A 20,594-nucleotide genomic window follows, 5' to 3' on the forward strand; every position below is an offset into this window, starting at 1 on the left:
TTAAGTCAAGTGTCATGAATTCATGAGAGTAAACATTCACTCTAACTACTAAATGTAAATGCACTGCAGTAAAAATGTTACGAAAGGAGGAGTGAAATAAGGACATTTATATTTTGTGCAAATAGATTAAAATAATCAAGCCATTTTTCATCAGTTGAACAATGTTCTGTTCAGGATTTTTAAGCCTAGAGTATCCTTAAAGTCAGCAACTGAACAAAAAGATTCTTCGGTTAAGATTTTTTTTTTTTGGAAAACCCAAACCCAAATGGAAATAATGGATCTCTAAAGTTGTAAGTTGATTTTGTAGACCTAACACACTGCAGATACCTTAATAAGTACTTCCTGAAATCTACAGCTCAACTACAATCTGGTGTCATTTAAAAGCTTTTCTACAGTGAGAAATTTAGAGGATACCATTTTGAACTATAAAGTAAAATTCCAAGATTTGAGATCATATCCAGATCATCTTTTGAAAAGCACAACAGAAACAAAAACCTCATCAAATTCAACTGCAACATGATTTCAGTATAGATTTGAGACAAGCAGATTTTCAAGGCTTTGTTTACACTTTATAAAGCATCTAATAATATAATTTACCTCATAATTTTATAGATATGTACTTAAAAACTTTGAACTAGCTTTTAACATGAATTGTTTATGTAACACCTAAGCTAAAAAGTCATTGCAATGCTGTTTTCTTCTATTATTCCTTATTAGGAAATCTAGATTTAAGAAAGTGGTAAAACCAAGAGAGTGCATTCATCCTGTTGTCGTCTTCCACCAGCTTTATATGCTGCTTATAATTCACAGTCCTGCTAGCAGTGTGATGGATCCCTGACAGATTTCTTGGACAAAATGCACAAGTCCTTATACCTACGCATGCCAGGCAATACAGATGCATTCACATGGCCTTCCTCTATGGATCAACTTGATGTCTCCTTCTGCTGAGAACAAGTCTGTTTCTCCAAGACAGAAGCATATGGTGTCAGTCCAGCAGGTGCTGAGCATCTCCCTGATATTTGAGTCCATTTATCATCAGCTAGGAAAGGAGAAACCTGAAGCAGATACCATCTGAAGTTAATACAGCGATGGTAAAAGCTGTGAAACTGAGTATGTATGAAACAAGCATAGAAGAAAAATCCAGTTTGTTGCGGCTTTCTTCTATTAGGATTGAGTCCATTTACTAATTTATTCATTTAAAACAAACAAACAAAACCCAACTGATAGCAACTTTCACCTTTCCCCTACCTGAAAGGGTTCACAAAAAGCTTGAAATGAAAAAAGGGTGAAAATCCCTTTGAAGACTGGTGACATTCTTAAAAAGGTTGTAACATTTCAATACAGAAATAGCATGAGCACAGCCCACAAACAAACACGTTTAAGAGAGCTGCCTCAGTAAAGTGGGTCCCAATGCAGTTTTAGAAACCAAAGTGAAAAAGGCCAGAGACTGCTGAAGCAGAACCTGGGCTTGCTGAATACCGAGCGCCACGCAAGTAGCTGAACAATACACTGCCACACGAGGTGCGGATTTGAACACTCAAGGAGGAGAAAGGTACAGAAAGTTTATAAGGTCATTGCTACATGATTGCTGTAAACTACAAGAAGCTGAATACCACTGATGCAAGACAGAAAGGTTACAAACAACTGGCCCAAGGCTAAAAATGAAAAAGTAATAGCTCAAAGGCTAACCTGGCACAGGACAGAAGGTTAGTCCTGTAAATCAAAAGCAGGTCTCTCTAGAAAAGGAAAGGGGAGTGCTAATGAAAGAAACGTGCAGCCTGAACACTAAGCATACAATGCAGACTGATTCAGATTTTTACGGTGACCTGATTTACTGGTGGAATAACTTATCATCTTGCTGAACATATTTCTGTTCAAAACCGATGTAAATGATACCAGAATCAAGCCCACAGGGCAGGACAGATAACACACCTTGAAAGAGCTAGTGAATTACAGAATACCCAAGTCTTTTCTCAAAGGAGACAGGTAAAAAACAAGATTTTTTCCCCTATGGGAGAGGATCGTATTTTTTCCAGTAACTTCTGATATCCATAACAGTAAGCTGAAAAGTACCTAAGAAACGACTAAGTTATTAATTCTTCACAATGCATTAACCTGATTAAAATGTCTTGTGCATGAATTCTTCATCCTGTGAGGCTGCTTTGGAAGCAGAGGTCAGAGTCAGGCAGGAGATTCTGTTCTGTTTCTAGCCTTACTACTGTAGATTTACCATTGTATGACTATTAAAATGGGCTGACTGCCTTATTAACGAAGAAAATCCTCCTGGAAAATTTATTTTTCCATTTTGCAGAACTTAAGAAAATGAGAGACAAGAAGTATGATTGGTGTAGGCCCTAAAATTAACCCAATAATTCCTGTAGAAAATACCTAACAGCTCAGGGTACAATAAAGCAATTTAGTATGTACTTAGAGAAATTAAAAGATGTAAAAAGGCAGTATAGTCCAAGCAAATCAGCATCTTACTCTCCATTGCTCATAAACAGTTCCTCAAGTTATAGGCTCTCTAACCAATTACCGAAATCAAATCATTTACAGGGGTCACCTAAAATTTGAGAATAGAAAGCTGAACTGAGATAATAGATGATATATTTCTTGCTACACATATACAAGAGTTTGTTATATAGAACAGTCAAAAAGAGAGATTTTATGTGCTCGCTCTGAGCAAAATTATAATCCTTTCTCCTTCTGGGATCTACTGTAAAATATATAGGAAAGATCCACTGATGAAAAGGACAACAATATTGCATTTAATAATTTTATTACTTTTATGCACAGGCATGACTCCAACATAGCTCTAGAAAACTCAAGCCCATGGTCCATAAATGCAGCCCCCAAGTGTGTGGGAGCCCCAGATGAAGCTCTGCACAAGTCTTTCTTACCATTTGCTGTTTTTCACAGAAGTCTGACCCAAGGCCACACAGCATCATACGGAATCTGACATTGAACACTGACAGCCTAATCCATCGGAGAAGGGGGAAGACAATGTGTTGAACTCAAGACCTTGATACAGACTATCCCCAGCATACTGCACATAATTTGTTAGCTGGACAGCTGGCTTGGAGAGTTTCCTGAGTGCTGGTGCACCAGTGTTACAGCTTGGATATTCTTAGCTTAAACATCCCTGATTCAGAAATTTACATTGCTGTAGGTGATATGCTCCATGCCTATATAATCTCTACATCAGTTGTTACTGTGGAAGGTTTGGAAAGAAATCCAAAAGTAATTTCTGTCTGTTAGGGAAAAAATAATGCTCCATCTGTTAAGCTTTCTTCTACCACTCTTTATAGATAGTTCATATATAAAAATCATCTTATAAAAAAGATGGAAAGCAACTTTTTGCTCAGGCAGATAATGACAGGACAAGGGGGAATGGTTTTAAACTAAGAGAGAGATTTAGATCAGATGTTTGGAGGAAATTCTTCGCTCAGAGGGTGGTGAGGCACTGGAACGGGCTGCCCAAAGAAATCATGGATGCCTCATCCCTATAAGCACGCAAGGCCAGGTTGGATGGGGCTTTGTGCTATGCAATCTACTGGAATGTGTGCCTGCCCATGGCAAGGGGGCTGGTACTAGATTAGATGCCTTCCAACCCAAGCTATTCTATGATTCTGTGAAAAATGATCTGCCAAGAGTGAAGACTTTGGAAAGGAGCTACAAGTACTAGAGTCATACAAAGTATGATACATAAACTAAATAAATCATTAAAGAGATCCTGATATCTCAGCTGTAAGTTACTAAATGACCTTATAAAATCGAGTCTACTTCGAAACACGTAAAACAGATCAGGACAAGGCAACACTGGCAAAACATGAACACAACTTCTCAATTCCCAAAATCCAATAAAGCTATGTATATTTATGTTAGAATCTGACCATTATCAGAACTGCACTACATTGTTCCTCTAAACATCCCAAGAACATAACACTTCCACCACGTGGAAAGTTACAAGTGTGTTAGACGCTTCACACTATAAAGCTCCTCTTTATTCTTCCATCTAGCATTCGTATAATGACAGGTTCTCAGCTCACGAGGATATAGCAGCAGTCAGCAATTGGAAAGTATCGAAGCATCCTAGGTAGACTATTAGCATTGTTGTACAACACAGGATGCGGTGTCAGGTTCCAGAACGGGCCAGATTCATGAGCCCCCTCCAGTTGCTTTCCACTGCTTTGGTAATGGAAAGCAGCCTTAAACCCACTTTAGCTGAACATTTAATCTGGGTCTATGGTTATTTTGCACTGTCTGACAAGCACAAAGCAGCTGGAGCCTACTAACAAATCTGGCTTTCTATTTATGTATTCTGGTAGTGAGGGATTAATTTTCAGACCATATGCAATTGCTTACTGGTGAGAAAGGTTTTTATACTTTCCACATAGATATTATGCAATATAACATTTTAAGAGGGTGTAATACTACAAGCTGCGAGTGATTCAAATCAGACACACAGTGGTATAAAGTCAAACATTTTCCTTTTCTAATTTAAAATTGTTTTCTCATACAATAAATTATACTTTATCCTTGAAGGGTTTTCTTTCTTTCTTTCATTTGTGGAAAGACCAGATGGGCCTCACAGGTCATTCACAGTTACGAGAGAAACAACATCAAAAAAAAAAAAGCCTTTTCAGAGGTGAGATATCTTGTATTCTTTACTGGAAAAAACTATTTGCTTGGATGGAAACCTTTTGTATTCCAGTGTAATTGGTAATATCTGTGGGGTGTCCTGGAAAATGAGATGCTTTGTATCGAAGAGTTATAATTTAACCCTGCGCATAAAATCTAAATAAATAAATTGGAGCAGACCATAAGGTATCATGCAGGGAGGAGATACAAGGAATAGAACTGTGAAATCAGTGAAAAAAACTTAAGTGGTAACAAGTAGACAAGACAAAATTATTTCACAGTGTGATTGGGGTGACCTGCTTGTAAGTTTTTTTTTGTTTTTGCTAAGAAAAAGAAAGACAGGGAGGGGTTTTCTCTGGACATTATATTTTATAAACAATCAAACTACTTCCTGCTGTTGCAGCAAAAAGAGTTGCTTTTGGAGAAGTCAGTCAAAGATGGCTTATTTTTCTCAGGCTAAAAAGATCACTTCTTCTATAGTTTCTGAAATTAGAACTTTGATAAGTTATTTTACAAACACTAGCATGGCATACGAACAAAAGTATTGCAGTCTTAGGAACATCATAAAAAAAGCATTTTATGAAGTGGTGAATTTCTGCCCCCTGAAGAAGACACCTATAGACACAGTGAAAACATGACTAAAAAGTGCATTTACAAGACAGGAATATTAAGAAAACTCAGTGAGACCTTTGACTGTGAGAACTGAATTGCTTATTCTTTCAGCAGAGCATAGAAAGAACGTGATCAACAATTGCAGTTCATCATTATTACTGAGAAACAGGTCCCTTTTAATGGACCTCTGCTGCCAGTGGCTTCAGTGCTTTCAGCTATGCAAAACTTCTTTTCCTCAGAGAATGAAGGTGCATAGGAATATTCCCACTGGCACAGGATATGGAGACAGCTGTTGGTGTTGCAAGGCTGATTTTTATCAGCCTTGGCACAGACTTGTGTAACCCCAACTGCTGAAAATCACAGAGCTCAAGGCAAAAGAAACCTACCATTCAGGATCAAACTGCATCACCGCTGCATCGACTTCGGAATTAGATGAATTGCGTCACTGAAGTGCCTCCTTCAGCTGATTTGCTGTAAATGAAACCTAGGTGTCTACATTCCAAATAAGTGCATTTGATCAGATGAATCCCACACGTAGTAAGATTCTCGCAGATGTGGCATAAGAAAGAATACAAGTGTAAGAGAGTAAATGACTTTCTAGAAAAGTGATCAGTGAATATAAGGAAAAGTGAGCTTCAAGACCACCACCTATAGCAAACAACATGAAATAGTTTAATGTGACAGATGTTGGGTGGATAAGCAAGATATTTTGAATGTATACAAAATTAATTTTATAAGAACTTTGACGTGATGCTACAAAGTTGGGAAGGCGTGAAGGACAATGATTTAGCTTCAAGTGTCTACATACAGCAGCGCATACTATTGCTCAGGGATTCAAAACTTCATGGTGTTCTGCAGGGATTCTGCCTTTTCTTTCTACTCGTTTTCACATAATTCCTAGTGATTAGTACAAGTTCAGCTTTGGCTGGTGGTGCCAAGCATGAATTACTATCTCTTGCATTTCAGCCTTACCAGATCCACAAAACCCGCAATTTTGGCCTGGGAGAACAAGCTTGCATCTGGTAATACTGTGATCAGAAACTTTATGCCTGCTTACAAAGCGTCCTTCAGACTCAATGCCACTATTTTTAAATGCGTATAGTCTGGACACACACAGATATTTGTGAATACTATTTTTTTTTTTTTTAAATGGAAGTCATCCTCCTATGTAAGGGCCTAGTACGTTTCTAAGTCTGGAAAATAAATCTTAATTGGGATATAACAATTGTGTTGACCTTCACTGGCAGATTTCACCAGTTACATATTCAAAATGGCAAACAGACAAAATACTTAATGTGACTGGGAAGGCAACATGCCATGATTAATCCGGTGAAGGTCTGGTAGTCAAAAGACAAGCATGCATTTGTTCCTTTACAGCATATTGAAAAGACAGCTTTTAATGCTTAGAAACACAAATTACCCTTCATGCTGAATTTGAGAGACTACAGGATAGGGTAAAGATGACTTTGTTTCCTCCGATATGCATTTTTCCTTCGATTCTTTCATCTTCACAACACCAGTGCTATAAATATACTTTGGTTGCTACAGTAATACTTGTATAAAACTTCTCACTTACATTTCACTCAACGTTTTCCAAAAGAAACTAGCTGTCTGTGGATTAGATCCAAAGCCCATTGATGTCAGGAAGTCTTCAGTGGGTTTTGCCTCAGGACTTGAGTGCATGGAAAAGCTCATGACAGTACCTGTCAAGAGCAATTTGAAAGAAAGATTAATATTTGCAGGCTAGAAGCAACAACTGAGAACCAGTAGTTCAACCTCCTTCCATTGAGCCTCACTCAGACATGTCTGCATCAAACACATAAACTTGTGGTTAAAATTACAGTACACCTTTTGGAAGCCATCCAGCCACCTTGCAAATACAATATGAAGAGTGCAAGACCTCGCTTGATAAATGACTCCAATCCTTAATTGCCTTTGTTTTTAATTGCTTAAAAAAATATATAGAAGTTGCACCTTATTTTCCATTTGAATTTGTCTAGCTTCATGACTGGAAATTCCTTAATGCTTTTGTCTGATAGATTAAAGAGCCCTCTACTGTCAAAAACCTTCTTCTTGTGTAGATACTTTCAGAACATGATGATCGAGTTACCTTTTAACTTTCTCTACGATAAACTAAATGGATTGCAGTAGGAAGATGATGTGCTTGTCACAGAAGAAAGAATGAAACTGTTTTGCACAAATATTTTGTACCAGAACAGCTGGAAAGCTTATCAGCTTATCCTCACTACTCAACATGGCACACAAGCTCCTCTGAACCAACCCAGGATCATACGCAGTCAGGGAATACTAACAGCAATTGTGGTGTTTTGTTGTTTTTTTTCCCCTTGAGTTAAGCAGCTATGTACTACACAGAGTAAACCCAGAAAAACTAAAGGCATTAAGGCTTTACTCTAACTACAGTTGAGATGGAAAGTATCAATTAAATATCCACATATACATATACACACACTCCTCCATGTATATAAAATTAAGATTTCATTATCGAGTTCAAAAGTTGAGCAGACAGAAAAATCCTGGGTGTCAACAATTCATTATTAAAATGACTTCTAAACATGAAGAAAAGTTAAAGTAAGTTTCACTATGACATCCTGTCAGAAATACATTCTTTGGTTCCAGAATAGTACTAATGCACATTAAAGTAGCAATTGCAATACAATGTGACATAGTATTTACCATTTTGTTAACAAGTCAAATGTTTTAGAAGCTAGAAATTTTTAGAAACATAGCAATGCTTAGGACATTTATCTCTCATCAAGTAAAACTATATTTAAAGTAATGCATACGTCATATGACAAAGAACAAAAATATTTTTGGACAAAGAATGTGGCTATAGTTAGATTTGATTCCTGAGGACAGAATGAGTTTTTCCAAGCAACAAATACTCTCTCTTCTTCTACTAGTCCAACATTATTTCTGATACATACATGTACCAATAAGAATAAGCAGAATAGAAGAATCTAGCTATAACCATTATCTGTAGTTTGGTGCTACGAAAAAGTGATGCTAATTGCCTTTTTAACACCAATTGTATAAGCAGCTTTGAAGATAACAGTAATTCTTATGTTTTGTTTATGTTAAACTAAATATTTACTTGGTAATTGTTTATTATGACATACTTATCATCCTAGCTTCTTTGTGCACCAAACATTCATTTCTATTAATATAGCCATAGGAAAAAAAATATCTGCGGTTTGAAAGAAAAACAACCATTTAATCATAAAACAGCTAACAGGGTGTTACTGGAGTAATTTACGCAATTGATTTATGAAGGTGTTGCAGAGTATTTATTATTTATCCAAAGAACATAAGAGATTAAAGCAGAATTTTAGGATGTGAACGGGCTTGTCAATCTGTTTTTATATATTTTGATAAATGAGTAATTAAATTTACCAGTATAGCATGCCAGCTTTGTTTTCTATTTTTATTTTTGTGTCTAGCAAACGTGAAGGAACATTAGACAGATTTACTGAAGTATTTCCTGATTAGGTTTTTTCCTTCCCAATAAATTTAAAAATTCTAGAAGGAAGAGGAAATAATTTATGTGAATGGGCACTATGCACTAGGAATCCATCTCAATCAATTATCCATGATGCTTCAAAAGTGGACTCTATGCAATGTGTAGGTTTGCTGTACTGGCAAAATAGGTACATGCTTGCTGAATTTTCCTGATAGGATGTTCCCTCCAGGATACTGACAGGAGGACACCTATGTATTAATTAGTGTTAGAAAAGGCATCTGAAGCAAGATGAACTTTTAATCAAGCTCCAGTTATTTAAATCCTTGTACACAGATTTTTAAACATGTTGAACAAACCAGATATGAAAATGCATATTATTTCCTTATGATAGCTATCTGACTGCCAAAATTAATTGAAATGGCATTTCCATGTAAGCAATATATCATACTGCTGAATCTGCTTATAACGCAAGCATAATCAAATTAACTCTTTTAAATATTTGAGGTCATTTAAAAATAAGGAAATTGTTCACTACTTTGCTATTTTCACATTTCGCAGACACAAAACAACTGACCAAGATTTCAATGCTATGCTTTACTAGACCCCCCCCCAGCGCTGAATACCTGAGCTGTTTCAATATAAGCCATTGCAAATAAAAGTACAATTTCAAAATGTATATTCTGTGAAACTGCTTTTAGATAGTAGCAGTAGAGACTTGTACTTCATTAGTCCACAAGCAAGGAAGATGTTAAGAATGTAAAGCCACTGATGATTTTTTTCTTTAAGATGAACAGATACGGTATAAAAATTTTTTTGTTGTTGTTTTGGGGGGGTGGGGTGGGGGCGGGAATAGAAAATGACTTGTTTGAGAAAAGCAGAAGTTGACCCTTAATCTTTGGTGCACGGAGGATTCTTTTTTATTACTTATAACAATTCTCCCCCTTTCTCATTGCCTCTTCTTATGAATAAGAGTCTTGGAGAGTTCCATTACAGAAATTGATAACTATCCAGGATTTACAGTTCAAATATAACAGTAGTCTACAGGAAGGTCACTGTCACTTTGGTTCCCTGTTTGCCCAAGGCTAAATACAACTCTTGGCAAAATTCCCCGAAGGCGTCAAAAGCATCAACTAACTTCTATCTAAAACTTCAAATGCTGACATAATTATGTATTTAGATAATAGCAACTTTGTGCAGATATTAAAGAGGGGGGCACATTTCATTTGTAACGTTTCAAGAAATGTACAACTTAGCCATACTGCTGTGATCATCTTCCTAATAGCATGGCTTGTTTTCAGTATCACAAAGCACAGCCAAAGGTATGACAAACAAATTTGATGTTTGTCTTCCTTCATACCGATTCCATACACCTTTCAGGGGTGCAACACTATGCACTTGGCTACCTGAAGAAATACGAGACTGTGAGAACTTGGAGACTGACTGCCAGGGCCGTTTGGAAAATAGTTTCTCTTCTTCCTGTTGTGTTAGCTAATATACTTCAGTTCACCAACTCCCTCCACTCTTTGCGGAGGTGTGAACTTGGGAGAAATGACACCCATTGAGTACGTTACGAAGTACCAGTAAGCATTTTTCTGCCCGGTTTCATTTATCATGCCCTCCAATCTCCTGCTTTTGGATATCGATTCTTTGTGTAAGAACTTGAAAGTGGCCAACAGAACTTTACTATATTACAGCTAAACTGAAACAAAAAGGTCAGACTGCCCTCAGTTTGATACTAACTGCCACGTGTCTGCAAAGTGTCACTGAGCACCATGCACCCCAGAAATACCATTGTGTGTTATGGGAGACCTATTCTGTTCAACAGGCACACCCAACATATGATCAAAAAAATTAGACAAAAATACTCCTTGAGTCTAATTGCCTTTCAAGATGTGGTCTGTATCCCTGCCAGAGACACTTTGTCATCATGAGTCTGATATACAGCATAGAGAGATTATCTGAGAGGAAAGCACTAAAATCCTGAACATTTTTCTAGAGCAACATTTTGAATTCTCAACAGATGTCACTAATGCACCTGATTTACAGTAACATGCACTTTTACATTTTGTCATTCATATTGACTTTCCATTTGACACTCTCTAATGGGTAATCAAGGTCAACTAAAGCATAATCAATTAGTCTGCATTAATTGGTGCCCAGAACTACATTTTTCTTGTGATTTCCTACATATCCATGTACTGTACATCTTTCAGATTTCCCCAGAGCCCCCCTCAAGCATGTTGCTTCAGAGCAATTATAATGAGTTAGGATGTCTTTGTTCAATGATATTCCGGCAAATTATTCTCCAGGAGCAGCAAATAGAAGATAGAAACTGGGAATATTTTAAGGCAAAATCTATCAAAAATATAATTTGTTCTCTTACAATCACACTGACAGTAATATTATAAAAGATATCTTCACAATCAGGATGGCAGGCATTAAGGCAAAAAAATTCCCATCTCACAGAATGCTACTAAGAAGGAAAAAAACAAAGAAGAAAATAGGAAATGTGTTTCTGCTGCAGCCTCTGAGGGTTCAGTTCTTTTCGATATACGCCTGCGGGCAGGTAGACTTTTCTCTAGCTGTAGATATTAGGCCATGAACACCAGGCCACGGACTGAAGAAAGAAAAAAGCTCTTCCTTACCTTACAAAGGTCTGACCAAACCTCTGTTGGATAAGCTCATTTACAATTCACATCTTTTGCTCCACTGTGCCATGCTTTCTCACTTCCCTCCCCTCCCTACCTCTGTTAAACAACCCCTAACTATCTTACCCCTAGTCATTCTCAGCCTCCCCATTAACTTGGGGAGCATTGTGAATTTGTCTTCGAGTCTTTTGAGAACTACAACCGAACTTTATACGAGTCTGAGAAAACTTCTTAAATTTCTAATTTCAATAGTCTTTGCAGAGTTGAGAAAGCCTTCTAATCATCATTGTGAGCCTTCTGAAAAAAGGAGAAAAAAAACACATCCACACAGCTAACTTGCCACTGCCTTATTTTTTTTCTCCACACAGACAACCTGAATGGCACTGACCAGCTGCCATTTTCTGCATCTTCTGATTCTTCTCTCAAAAGGGTGACAGACATAACCAGAAACTTGGCTCTTTCATGAAGATGTAACTTTGCCCTCCAGTATATTGAGTGCTGCTCTCAGTTTGCAGTTAGCCAAGTATGCATGTGGTCTCATTCTCCAGGTCATTAATGAAAACATTAAATGGGATTGATCCCAGGATGTGCCTGACACACAGCACTAGAAACTGACTGCCAGCTCGAATTTGCCTCGATTACAACTCCTTGAGCCCACCGGTCCACACAATTGTAGTCACCTGTTTGTCTACTTAAACAGTTCACATCTCAGCAATTTGGCTATCAGGATGCAATAGGAAAGCATGTCAAAAGACATCCTGAAATTAAGGCAAACAATATGCACTTCTTTCCTTTTACCCACCTAATCCATCATCTCATCATAAAAACAATCTGCAGTCAGCTACAACTTGCCTTTGTGGTTAAATCTGGGCTGACTGTTCCCAGTCACCTTGTCCTTGCGCACCTTGACCTTGTGTGCATGAACATGGGTCTTGCAGGATGCTTTTTTGAAGACGAGAGTGAGGCTTACCTATCTTCAGCAACAAGGAACCTCTCCCTTGCCATCACCTTCCAAAAATGACAGAAAGTATCACAGAATGGTTTGGGTTGGAACGGACCTTAAGGATCATCCAGTTCCAACCCCACTGCCATGGGTAGAGACACCTCCCACTAGACCAGGTTGCTCAAAGCCCCATGCAAGCCTTGCAATGACATTAGCAAGCTTTTCAGCATGCTTGAAGGTATACCTTTGAGGTGCAACTAGTCACAGGGACCTGGAAACATGGAAGTTACGTTCCTGGAAGAATCCATGGCAGTATCATCAAGCACCTCAGCCTTTTCAGTGTTGTCAGTATGTGTACCACCCCACTGAGTAGTAAGCTCAGAGGTTCCTTGGTCTCGCTGCCAGTTTCCAGGAATATCTTCATACTAATGGTGCTCCCTTCTGACTCAGTAAAGCAGTATTGACTTGCGCAGACAGCAGTAACAACTTGGGAATGACCAGCAGTCACTTTCCTAGAAATCTCACTCTGCAAGTACAGAAACAGCATGCTAACACGAAACCATTCAAAGAAAAAGAAAAGCATGCAGCTAATGGTCTCTGAAAGCCTGACACCCAAAGGTAGTCTAAGGCTCTAGTTTAGAGGCTTCATACAATTAGACATTTATTTTGCTGCCATGGAGACATACACTGCTGAAACACTGATGGCAAATGTCATGAAGCTAATGAAAATTGTCCGTGAAAAGGAATGTACCTGTTCATTTTGATGAGATGAGTTAGAGCATTTTGATTTTTGGCACCCAAGACAGCCACATTTAGTTTCAAGGATACAAGATCCCCTTCCAACCAATACTCAAACTGGTTTGTTCGAGACCTCAATGTGTTGACACCTGTCAACAATTATCATTGCAGGTCAATCCCCCTCCCCTCGCTCCTGCCACCAACATACTCCACTCCCATACTATCTGTATTGTTATACATTAATATATGACAACACCCAATGCCAGCATGTTTTTTTTAAACACAGAACACAGGAGGAGAATGATAATATAAACAATACTTCACTGGAAGCATTGTGTTTTCCTATTAACAGCACAAAATTAAAAGCTTATGCATACCATTGACAGTGTACTTCCAGGACAGCGGCACTCCGTGACGGCAGAGGATGACTGAACTTTGCAGAACTTGTCCATCCACCCTCTGTTATTTTGAACAAATGCCTTATTTGAAACAGCTAAGAAGTAAAGAGTATTTTCTAACTGCAAGAATGAGAAAGTTAATTAGCATTTATTTTAGCTGCCCCCTAAACCAGACACAAACAGCCTAAAATGCCAGGCTTTACGGAACATACAGTCCCATTTGAGACATCCATCACCTTAACCTCTCAAAATTAAGACCAGGTGTCCCATTCACAGAAAGATAATGTGTAAAATCATGGGACATCTCCAAGCCTCACTAAGAACAAAAGCAGCTATGGGGTTGATTTTTCCAGATTGAGAAAAGAAGGATTTTAATTATTTTGCTCGTTTCAGTCACCTTAGCAACAATGACTCTTTGGTGTTCGCTGCTACTTGGAGTCTCTTATTCTGACATACAATATAAATGCACAATGCCCAAGTATACACCCTTTAGGCCAAATAAGAGAAAGCAGACAATGAATTGTTCAGGATTTCTTTCCAGGTATTAGAAAAACCCACAAGCAAAAGATGACTGGAGGAGAGACGCAGAGGCTCCACCAGGAAGAGGGAGGACCTACAGAAATACATCCTTGAGCTGATGGAAGCCATCCATCTCTGACAGAAGAGTCATGCATTGTTTCTACACAACATGGAAATCAGAATCGCAGCCCAGCCGAGCACAGAGAGCAGCACAGCCAACAGCGGTGCCCCTCTCACGTAAGCTTTTTATTGGCCCACTCTTTCCCATGTCACACTGTGGGAAGAGGTACTTCTCTGTGATGCCCACCTTCCTTTTGCACGCTGTCCACTGATCCACTGTAAAACCAAAGGAAGTCATTCTCCAACGTCATTCTGTAACAGAAGGAAAAGTTATTGCCCAGCTGACTAGCTCATGGCTCCCAAAGTGCAGTCGAAAATCAAATTCTGCCATCACAAGGGCAGGGAGTAAACAATGACTACACATCTGTCCACAGGCTGTGAGCAGGTGCTGTCCTTCCTCTCTCACTAGGGCCTAGATGGTGTTTTAAACCTTTCACAGACAAAACACTATCATGTTCGTCTTCACAGCCAGAGCAGCTGTCTAGCTGCAATGTCCCTCCCCAGCACCAGGGAGGAAGGGAAAGGGAACTGCTGGGCTTGGGAGCTCACTCAGTCTTAGCACTCCGGGTCAGTTAGACACAGAGGTACCACATGGAGCTGCTCCACCAACACCTGCAGCAGCTCGTTAGACAATTTGGGGATAGTCTGCTCTGAAAAACTGCCTGCTTTGCCAGTTTACAAGTGAGGCCTAAATGCATTTACAGAGGTCTGTGGTGTGTTCCTGCTGGAACACTTACCAGTTTTAGGCATGCTATCCACAACACCAGCATTAACGTCTTCAGTGTTCTTGGTCGTGTGATTGTGAGCTGAGAGCTCTTAGACAAAGCTTTCTCCTGACCACTTCCATAGAAGAGTGGAAGAAGAAGAAAAAGTCTCTATCTGCCTTTGCAACATTCAGTAAAACTGTTCTAACACCGGACCTGTTATTCAAATCAAAGTACAGAATTTGCACTTTAAAAAGAACCACACAACGATGTCAGGAAAGAATTCCATAACCAACACAATTATGTTTACTTAATAGACCAAGAAGGTAAGAAAGCACTAGGCCTGATTTATAACAAAAGTTACCGCTGTTATCAAAGTCTACAGCATCAAATATCATTACATAACAAATCAAAATTCCTACAATAAAATCACTACTGATTACCTTAGGGACAAACAAGAACTGCTGCTTAATGATTTATTTTTAAGAGATTGGTCAAGGAAATGAAGGTGCTGTGCTTGCTGCACCAAGATTCCTAAAACACTAAAAGGAAGAAACTATACAGTGAAGATTTCAAGGTCACATGCCGAAAGTTGTGGGCATCTTATCCCTGAGAACTATAAAACTATATTTAATAAAGTCAGCTTATTTGTGACATCAGGGTCACAGCGGGTAGAAGACCTTTGCAACTGTGTTCAGAAGAATACAGAAAATTTTGCTGCATTTTTCCTAGTGTTGAATAGAACTTTGAATACCAGATCTGAGCTCCTTATTTTAATGGTGAATAAGAGAGGAATTCAAAACTTCTGAGGAGCTACTTGCCCATGTCTTGAATGAAACCCATCATTTTATATTCCATCTGCCAGGTATTTGATGAAAACAACATGAAATACTTTCCATCTGGCACACTTCCTATGATAACAGGGTAAAAGGAAAAAGGAAGGCAAGTGAAAAACAAAAATTTGAGGTCTAAGTATCCTCATTTTTTAAAAATTGAGATCTTGCTGCATAAATCTTCAAGATAGATTACATCATGAACAGTTTGTTAAAATACAGGCAAGTCCTCAAACAGAGTTGAGAACTACTTTTTGGCTTGTCTAGAAGATTTCAAAATTTTGCTTGCAGGTGTCAGACCTATCAGACCAAAAAGCATTTGATTGCTGAGCAGGGCAGTAATGCCAACCAAAAGGAGAAGGACTGCTGAAGAAACCAATTTGATGAATTTCTCTATTCGAAGGCTTAATTCAACAACAAGCAAAACAGTACTGAGCTTGTAGTTGGCTTCAGGTTCTTTTACATTATTGGTTTTCCCAATGCTTGTGCACTGGTGCAAGAAAGGGGAAGAAGGTGCAAGAAAAGGAGAAATTCATTCCATTAGAACTAAAATGTTGGGTTGGGATATAGAACTAGTGTGCCTTTTACCTTTTTTTTTTTTTTTTTTTAACATCACTGAAGGAAATTTCAGCATATTTTCCTTAGTTTACTAGTTCCTTAGTTTGCCCCATAAAGCCTTAAATCATCAATGAATCGTTAGTCTAAAATGCAACTGTTCATTTTCACAATAGGGTGCTTATACAATCCTTCCACTTCCTTTTTATTACAGGAACTACATTTTATGGCATGGTTTTATTTTCAGTGATGCTTCCACTCTGGTCTACAGTATGACAGAATGAAGAAGGAATTTGACAAGCAGACATCCATACGAGAGCCTAGATGAATTATCAGAGTGCCATTTTGAATGAAAACATCCCTGTTTTGAGGCATTCTGGCTTTTTTGAGAGAACGTTGAATGCAGAGATTTTTCAGCAAAGTTGGTTTTGTGAAAAAGCTGTATCACCTCTTTGAGGTGGGGTTGTTGTGGAATGTTTTTTTATCTTATGTAAAAGTTAAATCCAGTTAAATTCTTCGGCAATGCAACTGAAGAATAAGTAGACATACACACTATCACTAGTTACACTGATTAAGATACAACAAGCATGCTGAAGTTGTTACAAATAGGTGTCCAGCAAATTGCTAAAGCTATTATCTACACTGGCTAGGTAGCTAGCAACAGCAAAAGTATGGCCTTTCATTCTGCAGTCATAATAACCAGTTAACAGTGGGGACAATGGATTTAACCTGAAGAGCTTTGCAAGCCCACTTCCAGTAAAAAGGACAGCCTTTGTTCTCGGCACTGTACAGAATACATCATTTATGCTTGAGTGTACACAAACAAAAACCTGAGCTACTTACCTTGAGACCAGTAGTAAATCAGAGGACAAAAGATGAAGCTCAGTATTCGCCAAATGTTGAAAGATAAAAAGTTGTTCTTATTATTTAAATTATACTATGTTTGAGAGTAGGACAGAAAATAGCTTTTAAAATTTTGTCTCCCAAGAAAGCATTTCTTAGTCCTCCATTTCCAAATGGGTTACCTTCAAAATGTTAAGACATCTTTGATAGAGTTTGTTCGTGATTATAACAAAAACAAAATCATCTCGTTTTCTGAAAAAAAAAAAAACGAAAGAGGAAGCGGAGGGGGGAGGGGCACAGATGGGATGGACAGAGATGCCCTACATTACGTACAACTGATATTCTCTGACAGCACACGTTTAACAGAAAAATATTTTGTTTTCAAGTTTCCTTCCCCAAGAGAACATTCCTGATATAGAAGGAGTAGCAACTGATGATGTACCAGCCACTTGTAATTTGAAGCTTTTCAGGAAATATTGACAATGAAGAGCTAATTACTGATTTCTCTTCTGTAGGGGTGCACCTAACTCCCCCCTAAAAATCTGCACTTTTATCTTAAAGTTACCAGATCTACCTGGAAGAACTTAAGCACTACAAGAATGACAGAAGAAGCATCAGTGTGACACCACATAACAATTACTGAAGGCCCATCCAGTCTGTTTTCCTATCTTCCTATTTCCCACCAACAGAACCAGATGAAAGCTCAAGAATTTCTTTCTATATAATACAGGATAACTTGCTGCATCCCACCTTCCTTCCCCTGCATTTTCTCTTCCATAGACTAAGGAGATGACCACAAAAAAAAACCAGTGCATTCTGAAAATGAAATGCCAGTAAAGTGTGAAAGCTTCCAACAAAATCAGTGGATTCTGAGGAAAAAAAGATTTTCATCCATTGCTAAAGATAGGAAAAAAAAGATGGAAAATAGCAGGGTTTACATACGTTGTATATTTTTTTCTTGTTGTTACAATTTATTATCCTTTCCCTGGAAGGAAGTGAAGTTGATGTAGCACTAGTCATCTCAGGTTCATTCCTATTACCAGACCTAATAAGGTGACTCTCCCTTTCAAGCGATGAAAAGTTGAGGATCCAGTCGCATCCTGTTCTATCACATTTTTCTTCACAGATCTTGAAAACCTGATGCAAACAAAAACTTAGAGAATCAAAGTAATGTTTAGAAAATTCTCAAGACAAAGGCTTGGGAACAAAACACCATAGCTATTGCATTTGTATGTATTTTCCTTTTATCTTACAGCAGCTAAAACATCAGCAAGAAACAGACTAAGCCACAGAATCACCAGCTAGCCAGGAAGAAGAACAGCATGTCAGGGGAATATGTGAGCAAGTGGAAAGGCAGAGAAGTGCCCCCCTCGTCTCAGAAACAGCTCAGCATCTCCTTGTCTGCCTTCTAATAAGAAGGTGGCTATAATATTGCAGAGGAATGGGAAAGAGGGGATAGGCACCTTGTTACAGAAGTATATATTCAAGAAAAGACTGAAAGCTAAACCCTAACTTTACTTCATATATTTCAAAATTGATAAGAGTAACCACCAAAGACAGCAAATATTTGACAAATCGCCTCAATCTTCGTGCATACGCTAAGGATACATATTTTTGTTGATTTAGCAACTAAACGTGAGAATTCCAAAGCAAAGAAGTGTTTGGCTTGCTTCTGTACATGCCCTAGGACCAAAGAGATGAAGCCACCCCCATCAAAGTTCCTTCTCACAACTTCCACTGATTTACCTTTATATTGAAGACTCGCTTCCTTTATAAACTCTGCTAGAAACGTCTCGTTGACCATCACTCAGAAACTACACAAATCAGGAGGGTGATTAGGAACAGAATAAGTCATCTTAAAACAGAAAAGGTATTAAAAAAAAGGAGGTTACAGCTGAGAATTTCAACATACCTAAAACATTCTAGAATTGCACAACGGGAAGGCATTCAAGTCAGAGTTCAGTGTTTTCACAAGCCAACATTTTAGGAACATCATTACAAAAAAACCACGGCATACTCACAGAAGGAAGTGTTTCCAAGCAACTTTCCCACATGCAGCTCCCAGAAGACCTGTCCCAAACATGCAGGAAGAAAAGCAAGATACAGGAAACTTTTTAATTAGGCTGCTACTCTATAAACTTAACCCACCTGGGAACTACCACCAATAACCTATTGTGTGTAAATTGTCATCCTTTGATTGTTTTACCTAGTAAGGGGCTGTCCTCAGCCCCCAACCCTTCACAGCTGGTCCACAACCTGCTGTGGGTACCCCACCTGGTCCTCCTCCTTTCAAGTAGGCTAAAGGGCTGCAGAAGAGGAGCTGTCTCCTTGGTGTACTAGGAGTCAGATGCTCCAGCTTTGCTTCTCACCTCCTTGGGGCCTTCCTAGGCACTTGTTCATGTGTCACAGATGTGACCTAACTTCCCATCACAGTACTGAATTGCTGAGCTGTTGGGGAAGAAAGACAGGAAATGCTGAATTAAGAGCACGAGAAGGAAGAAAGAACATTTATCCAGGTTTACCATGAAGAAAGGGTTTTTCCAAGGCACTCTTTCACCAAAAAGTTGATTGTCAGAATGAGCAGAAAAGACAAAAATGACCTGACACCTGAATACAGCAATTCAATGTTACTACAAAAGAGTTAATCACTAAATGTGTTACATTCACCAGATTGAGCACTTACAAAACACTACCATTTCTCTATAAGAGAGATCTGCTTCCCTCCTGGTTGAAATATACACAGACATATTAATAGAAATGAAAGGAGGAAAAAAGAAATACCAATTGAGCTATGCGATCCTTACCAAGGAGAGGCTTAAAAAGACAAATCGCAAACATCTCACGACACCAGGAGGAGCGGTGGGGCTGCTCCCAACAGCAGCAACACACTGCAGAGCAGGAGCCTGAACTTCCTCAAGCAGCTGACAGCACAGCAGTATGTATGGGAAATCTCTAGAGCCATAAGCTGTGTTTGAAAGTTTAAAGCATATGTTGCAGCTTAAGAAAATACACCAAGTTTATGGGAAAAATATCAATATACAAATGTTAAAAGTATTTACAGGTACCTGGCTGTCTCCTGGAATGCTGAATAGCATTAGCTAGCGTGATTTAGCAGACCTCTTCCAAAATGCATTACGTATCAAAATGCAGCAGTTTTAGAGTAACTTGAATTAGTAAGTGCTGTTGCTCAATATGGAAGGAGTGCAGTGAAGGTATCTGTTGTTTTGTAATCAGCTACCTGTGATCTACCTTCTAAGGAGAATTGGAGTGGAGGAGTTAAAAGGTTTAATCTCACTGTGAGGCTTTGATCTGCTAAACAGACATTTTAGAGCTGAATCTGAAAAGACTCAGGGTTTCAGTCTGCTTTTCTTAGTTCCTCCTTGTTCTGTTGTCTAGCAAAACCTGCACATGCTAGCCTTGTGATGGATTTGACTGAAAAGCCTTTCTTTCACCAAAGATTTCCAATGTATTATCTTGGATGGAAACCTGCTATATAAAACATCATTATATAACAGAGCTTGACATCTTCAGCCCTCCAAGATCTCTTTCTTAATATGATTAT

At 38.5% G+C, this 20,594-nt stretch overlaps 1 long non-coding RNA gene across 5 annotated transcripts; it reads right to left on the minus strand.

The window, feature by feature from the left end:
* Positions 1 to 326: 326 nt before the first annotated feature.
* On the minus strand, positions 327 to 20,055 carry LOC106040193 (uncharacterized). Of its 5 annotated transcripts, none has more exons than XR_001209757.3 (9): positions 19,054 to 20,055; positions 18,779 to 18,887; positions 17,975 to 18,169; positions 14,285 to 14,349; positions 13,438 to 13,519; positions 12,567 to 12,848; positions 6,830 to 6,956; positions 5,640 to 5,724; positions 327 to 1,055 (listed from the first exon to the last, which is right to left on the minus strand). It is a non-coding gene; the product is annotated as an uncharacterized lncRNA (long non-coding RNA). The 5 variants fall into 5 exon arrangements; XR_001209756.3 differs by having other exon boundaries at positions 13,438 to 13,578; XR_001209759.3 differs by lacking the exon at positions 12,567 to 12,848 and having other exon boundaries at positions 13,438 to 13,578; positions 19,054 to 20,054.
* Positions 20,056 to 20,594: the final 539 nt, after the last annotated feature.

Source organism: Anser cygnoides, chromosome 1 (assembly GCF_040182565.1).
Source record: "Anser cygnoides isolate HZ-2024a breed goose chromosome 1, Taihu_goose_T2T_genome, whole genome shotgun sequence".
Taxonomy (NCBI): domain Eukaryota; kingdom Metazoa; phylum Chordata; class Aves; order Anseriformes; family Anatidae; genus Anser; species Anser cygnoides.